Below are 7,374 nucleotides of genomic sequence, written 5' to 3'. Positions count from 1 at the left end.
GCCTTTTGCCCTTTGCCACAACCTATCTTTGCGAAAGTGGATTTTCCTCACTGACTTACTTGAAAAACAAATACAGGTCAAGGCTGCAGCCTGAGGCTGATATGACCCTCTGCCTGACAACCTCCATCCGTCCAAGGCTGGATCAGCTGTGTGCTGCTCATCAGGGTCAGACATCTCACTGATGTGAGAGTACGTGTGCCATCCACAGATGGTTTGAGGATTCATTGTCCCATCTACATGCATGTTTAGTGTTAAAATCTCATAGCTCAGTGTTTGTTTATAAATGACAGTGGCACAGCCACTCTGCACCTTGCACTTGTTTAAAGTTCAAACTTTTATTGTGATTTATTTTAATAGCCCTGTGTTGTGTGCAAGATATATGTTCATAAATGGCAGTGGTACGGCCACACTGTACCTTGCACTTGTTTAAAATAAAAACATGAATATATTAACCTGTGTATTATTTGAATAGCTTAGTATTGAATGTACAATAACAGTATCTATGTTTACACACTGCACTAGGCCCCGTTTAATATAAAACACAATTGTATGCCATATTAATAGTAGGGGGTCCCTGCTCCAACTCTCCATCAGTTTGGGGGTCCCTGGCCTGAAAAACGTTGAAGACCCCTGGGCTACACGGTTGATTTGGATTTCAGTCACCATGGATAACCTGGACTTTATTAAGTTTTACTTTAACCTTGGGCTCTCATATAACGCAAAAAGTATTGCGAGGGAACGCAAAACTATTGCGAGGGAACGCAATACTATTGCGAGGGAACGCAATAAAAATATTTACCAACATGACCCTTCGCGGGCTCCGTAGATTAATGTTCAGTTTTGCAAGCGCCTTTTTTTCTCTCTATCTTATCCGATCCAGTCGTTGTATTTTTTCAGCGCAACAGGCGGCATTAAATTGACGAATAAGATCAAAGAAGGATACTGGCACATTAACTGTCGCAAAATGACAATATACGGCACTAGCAGGTGATAGCTAGTAGACGGCAATGTTGTCAGCTGGCATGGCGGAGGCTCCGAGAAAGAAGTCGAAAACCTATAATTTCCATGAGGAATGGAAAGAGGAATTTATTTTCACCATGGTGAAAGACAACTGTGTTTGTATGCTGTGCCACCAAACTCTGGCGCTGTCTAAAAGAGAAATCTGGAGCGGCACCACAACACTAACCACGACAAATTCAAAGACAGTTTCCCCGCCAAGAGCGCAATCCGCGCTAGGAAAGTTGCTGAGCTGAAAGCTGGGTTGAAGGCTCAGCAGTCGCTTTTCACAAAACCTGCTGCTCAAAATAAGGCTGCGACTGAAGCTTCATTTCGTATTAGTCACCTTTTGGCTAAACACAAGAAGCCTTTTACAGATGGCGATTTATTCAAGGAGGCAATGGCCATCACTGCAGAGACGGTTTTCAACGGCTTCAAAAACAAATCCGACATCAAAACCGCGCTCCGCAGTGTCCAGCTTGGCTCCAATACAGTGGCGAGGAGGGTCGAGCAAATGTCAGGGGATCGACAAGTGTTAAAAGATTTGTCACACTGTGAATATTTTTCACTACAGTTTGATGAATCCCTGGATGTAATGGACACAGCTCAGCTTGTTGTATTTGTCAGGATGGCGTTCCCGGACTCTACAACAAAAGAGGATCTCCTCACTCTTTTGCACTTAAAGGAGAGAACGAGAGGTGAGGATATTTACAACGCGTTTAAAAAATATGTCCGCGATAATGACATCCCGATTCACAAACTGGTGGCAATTACCACTGATGGAGCCCCATCGATGCGCGGTGTGCGCACTGGATTTATTGAGCTGTGCCGTAATGACCATGATTTTCCTGACTTCGTGAATTACCACTGTGTCATTCACCAGCAGGCCTTGGTGGGGAAGGTCGTGAACTTTTCTCAAGTTATGACTCTGGTGGTCAAACTGATCAACTCGATTAGAGCAAAAGCGCTTCAACACCGCTTATTCAAGGCGTTATTGGATGAGCTCGATGCCGCGTACGGAGACCTACTCCTCCACGCTGATGTCCGGTGGTTGAGTCGCGGCAAAGTGCTGCAGCGATTTGTTGATTTGCTGCCCGAGATAAAGACTTTTCTGGAGACAAGGAACGAGGAGCATGAGGAGCTGTCAGATGATCAGTGGCTGCTGGATCTGGGGTTTCTGACAGACCTGACGGCAAAACTGAACGCACTGAACAACGAGCTCCAGGGAAAAGACCGACACCTGCCCCACATGATAAGCGCAGTGAATGCGTTCAAGGCCAAGCTCGGTGTTTGGAACACACAGCTGAAAAACGGGAGGCTGACACACTTTCCCAACCTGGAGAAAATGTCACAGGCCATCGGTGACAAGGACGCTTTTCACCCTGAGCAGTACTGTGTTCACCTGGACAAAGCGGCAGCAGAGTTCAGTCGGCGTTTTAGTGAATTATGGAAGATATTGCTGCATTCGTCTTAAACCCATTCCTGACCATTGATGTGGAACAGGTAGCTGCCAAATTTCAGCAGGTATTTGCTCTGCCTAGTGGGGTTGACATGGAGATGGTTGATTTGCAAAATGACATTGAGCTGAAAGTAAGATCATGGGACAGTACCTTTTGGGGAATTGTCAGCAGGGAGAAGTTTCCACTCATCACCTCATGTGCACTAAGAGTGAGTGCCCACTTTGGCTCCACTTACCTCTGTGAAATGGCGTTTTCACAGATGAAAATAATTCAATCAAAGTACAGGAGCCGCCTCACTGACAAACACCTCACAGACTGTCTCAGACTAGCTGTCAGTAGCTATGATCCAAACTACAAAGCACTCACAGACAGTATTCAGTCACAGCCATCTCACTAACCTGGGTGAGTAACATGCCAGTTTTGACATCTGATGGCAATGTGAAAAGTGATGATGCATAAGATGGTACATAACTGCACTGAGCTTATTTACACTGACTGAGAATTTTGTTAAAACACAATTACAGTTCTATTTTAATAATAATAATAATACATTGTATTGATATATATATTCTAAAATGCATATGTTATGTAACTTGCATGAAGCTTGATTGGATAAGCATAACACTGCATGTGATCTGCTCACTGCTAGTGTGTTTTGTGTGTGTGTGCCTTCTATGAACAAAGTAATAACCTCATACAAAAGGAAATAGGCCACACCTTTATTTTTTGTGTTGGACATGAAGCTGTACTTGGCCTAATTGCATTGAGAATTTTGTTAGCATTACAGTTCTATTTTCTAAAATGCTGATATTAATGTGACTTGAAAATAAAAATAAAAATAAATAAATGTTTGAGCGCAAGAGCCGCGCGAATCATAGTGTATAATATGAAGTTATGCAACACCCAATGAGTCGAGTCATATAAACATATTGGTTGACAACTATGAATCATTCGTATAGATCGACGTACACCGAATACCGTTTGTTTTGTTTTTCAATTACGTCCTTTTGGCTTTGGAACTGGCAAAAGAGTCACGCGATCGTCTTCATTTTTTCACTTGAAGCTTTATTATACCAGGACGTCGCGTTGTGGTTAATGTGTTTTTCAATAGCCACAAAAAACCCTTAAAATACATCATGTTACAAAACATCTCCTATTGAACACGACATACAGAATTAACAATGAAACAAAATAATATGAATCGTCCTAAGCTTACCCGCAGCGTGCAGCCTGTAGATATGTAGCCAAACGCAGGCTAAAGGAGTGTCTCGCTTTGTATTATAACTGCCAAACCTAACCAGGAAATGAAAATGAAGTTTCTTGGCGCTAAACGTTACTCCTCCCTCATTAAATGTGAATCATGTCCTTATGTTGTATTTATGTAATGCTTCTTTTCTTTTATGCAATTTGATCTGCATGTGTGTCTGAAATGAAAATACACTTGCAAGTGGTGCTTTTCTCTAAACATGTGAGTGATTTCATGTCAAGTGTTTGTATAATTTCACCTCTAAAAAGTAGAATTTAGAAGTTTAGAATTTGATGTCTCTTTAGTTTAACAAACAACTCACAGATTCCACGGGGTCTATGAGTAATGAGCATCACATGAGTGTATCATATGTGCACTGGAGTTGGTATTACAATAATCCAACCTGCAATGTAGTGAGTTGTATAAAGTAAAATAAAAAAGGATAAATGCATTTTACACATTGTACATTTTTACAATTGGTATCTTTTAAAGTCCATCTTATTATAGGACAGTTTTTTTGAACACCATTAACAGTTGTACTGTGCTGCTTTTAATTGAATTGTTCTTATCTAACATTGCACTGTAACTTGTATTCATGTATATTATACCTGTTGTGTTGATTTTATTATATTTGCTTTTAAATGACTGTTTTGAAATGCCTTTGTATAATGTGTTTATGCTGCACTACTTGTGCTCTTAATGTCTTTCATTTTTGTAAAGCTCTTTGAATTGCCTTGTGTTGAAAGGTGCTAAATAAATAAACTTGCCTTGCACATTTTTGCTTTGTTACATAAGGGTATATTTAACAGAGATGGGTGGGGTATGGGGGAGTGACCTCTGTCTCTCTTTCACAAGCATTTGCACCGCAGAGCCAATAAAATAGCTTCAGCAAGAGAAATGTACACGCTGTAGATTTGAATGTGTATTTACCTAGCAAAAGAGACACTCTTCCCAACATCTGAAACATGAGTGGTTTTCCTGTAAGGTTGGTTAGTGGGGGCTAATCCAAAAAGGCTGGGTGCAGCTGTCAGATAAGTGTGCTGCTTGAGTAAGAGGTAAACTATTCCCATCTGAAACATAGTGGGGTGTTACTGTACTTAACAGTATGTCTGTGTTAAAAAAGGATAGGACGAAAGGAGAGAGCTCTTGTCATTGTTGGTGCACTGGTGACTCCTACTGGTTGTTTGGGGTGTAGCCACTCTTTACACCCTCCCTGATTATAGAGTAGGTGATATATTTGATATGCTATATAGAGTGTGAAGGGCTTCATGTATTTAACCTGTGCTATGACTGATGCTGCTGTGAGTCTTGTGTTTTTATAATTACTTTGCTGTACCAATCATGCTTACAAAACAGAAGTGGAGACACTATTTACTGCTCTGCTTGCTGTTAACACCAGAGTGCAGTAGAAGTCAATATTTAACAGATGTTTTGATTTATGCCCACAGTATGCATGTCACACTTGAACATGAATATTAAAGACATACAGCGATTTAGATGCAGCTCAGAGACAGGCATTGTGTGACTGTAATTTTCTCAATGATAAAACAGTCAGTTTTAAAAATGATACAAACGTAACCAGCTGTAATTCTCACACAATCTGTGTCTGAATGAGATATAAAAAAAAAAAAAAATAGATGTGAAGAGGTAAACGAGCCATATTGATGTCTGTGTGCAGCCTGTGTCACAACAGAAAGTTTGTCGATCTATTGGGAAGTCAAGAGAGTCCCCCTCCATCAGAGCCCCAGAGCTGGGGTAGCTATGGCTAACGTTGAGCTAATCACCAACTGCTTACAGAAGCCTTGTCATAAACATTTAAAGTAGAGGTAGGCAAAATATTAAACACAACTGCTCCTTCATGTACTGTGTTTCAACAATGCCCCAGAATATGTATCTGCGGTCTATGTAGGTCATTGTGCTGAATATACCGGCAACTTTAGGTGGCTGCAAATGAGGGTCCCTGTTCACCTGCCTTTAGTGCCAAGCCCAGCTGACCAGACCTTTCCATGACCCTGCTCAGTGCTGACAGTGGCACCCAGTCTCCATCCCAGAACTGGCCAAACAACGGCTCCTTCAAGACAGAGGGGCAGTCAGACCGGGTCTCAAGACGGACCTGACTCAGCCCCAGCCACCCAGGTGCACCTTGCTTGCCTTAGCACAACACTCTTCCATTTACCCCTTGTTTACCTCTCTTTACCTCATTTCCCCGGTCTATATTTTGTAGTCATACTGAGCAGTAGTTTGAAAGACAAATTCTCAAACATCAGAAAAAAACATATTATTGCTCCCTTTTGTTCCATGGATGTGAGAATTGATAAATAAAAAAGAACAGAAAGTAGTAAGAGGGACAGCATCATTATGAAAGTTGTCTATCTACAGAGTGAACCGGTTTAGTCCTGTCTGGGTAAAAGTTCATGTTTTTATGTGTGCGTCTATGTGATATTTACAATTACTTCCTCTGCACAGAATGGGTCATTTTCTGGTATGGTCATGATGGGGTAAAGCACCTTTATACATTTAAAACCATTTTTTCATCTAAAAAAGGTCAATTTTAGGTTAGAAATTGCTCACCATGCGGCATACAAACATTTCATTGAAATGCTGTGACCCTTCTCAACAAAGGTATGAAGTATTACCAAATAACTGATGTGTAGTACAATAGCAACTAGGACAAACTGTAGGGAAGCAGGAAGTCAACATTACATAAGTGAGGAGACCAATTTATTCATGTATTAAAATAGGCTGCCTACTTGTACCAAGGACCATGACAGAACAAAAAAAAAAGAAAGGCCAACAGGTGCCTTTTCTACTCAGCCCTAATGAGGGGAGTGGTTGCGGGAGGAGTCAGGCCTTGAGCTGCATTCAAGAGCAAGGCACTCTTTTTGGGAACATTACCCATCACACCAAAGCAACACAGAGATATGATCACACTGACCACATTCATAAATTACTTTACTGAAGCCTTTTTTTAGGAGTAGTATTGTTAGTATAGTTGTGGTGCCCTTGAAATTGATTTGTAACTAAATATGCAAAGAACTAATGATATTCCCATCAACCTCAGCTGTAGACAGTTGCTGACAAGCTAAACAACGATTATGACAAGGTAAACATTACATGAACTGAATAAACATTTAAGCATTGTCATTCTTTACCATTTTGCTTACAGTTTTATAATAAAAAGGGTTTTTCCTTCTTCCTTCATTTCTTTCATATGCTTCTGCTTTGTTTTCATAACTCTATTCTTCCCAACCCCGTGTGTGTGTGTGTGTGTGTGCGTGTGTGTGTGTGTGTGTGTGTGTGTGTGTGTGTGTGTGTGTGTGTGTGTGTGTGTGTGTGTGTGTGTGTGTGTGTGTGTGTGTACAGACGAATAGAGTTTGTCAGTATTTTAGCAGTGGGTAAACACTGCCTCCAGCCAAGAAAAGCTGTGGCTGTGGTGATGTTGTGCAAGGTAATTGGAAGGAAGACAGGCCTCTGCCCAATGTAAAGCGGCTGGATTAATTTAGTGTGTATGAGTCCAAACGAGCCAAGTGAACTGGCACCAGCTCAAAGGACCTGGGATCCCTCCTAAAGAAACATTGGAGGAGATGCCAGTATGTGAGGGAGGCATGTGTGGAATGATGCATTCACAAAGTGAGGGGATCAGTGTGATTCACGAGGCTCCATCTTAGATCT

At 41.3% G+C, this 7,374-nt stretch overlaps 1 protein-coding gene across 5 annotated transcripts in view; it reads right to left on the bottom strand.

Annotated features, from left to right (window-relative positions):
• Positions 1 to 3,777, bottom strand: part of LOC134877486 (nuclear GTPase SLIP-GC-like) — a 17,037-nt gene extending 13,260 nt beyond the window's left edge. For all 5 annotated transcript variants that reach the window (XM_063902996.1, XM_063902998.1, XM_063902999.1 and 2 more), the window contains exon 1: positions 3,673 to 3,777. The gene's annotated coding sequence lies outside the window, so the exon portion shown is untranslated. The remainder of the gene's footprint in view (positions 1 to 3,672) is intronic.
• Positions 3,778 to 7,374: the final 3,597 nt, after the last annotated feature.

Source organism: Eleginops maclovinus, chromosome 16 (assembly GCF_036324505.1).
Source record: "Eleginops maclovinus isolate JMC-PN-2008 ecotype Puerto Natales chromosome 16, JC_Emac_rtc_rv5, whole genome shotgun sequence".
In the NCBI taxonomy this organism is placed as follows: domain Eukaryota; kingdom Metazoa; phylum Chordata; class Actinopteri; order Perciformes; family Eleginopidae; genus Eleginops; species Eleginops maclovinus.
This window is presented reverse-complemented; position numbering and strand designations above follow the sequence as displayed.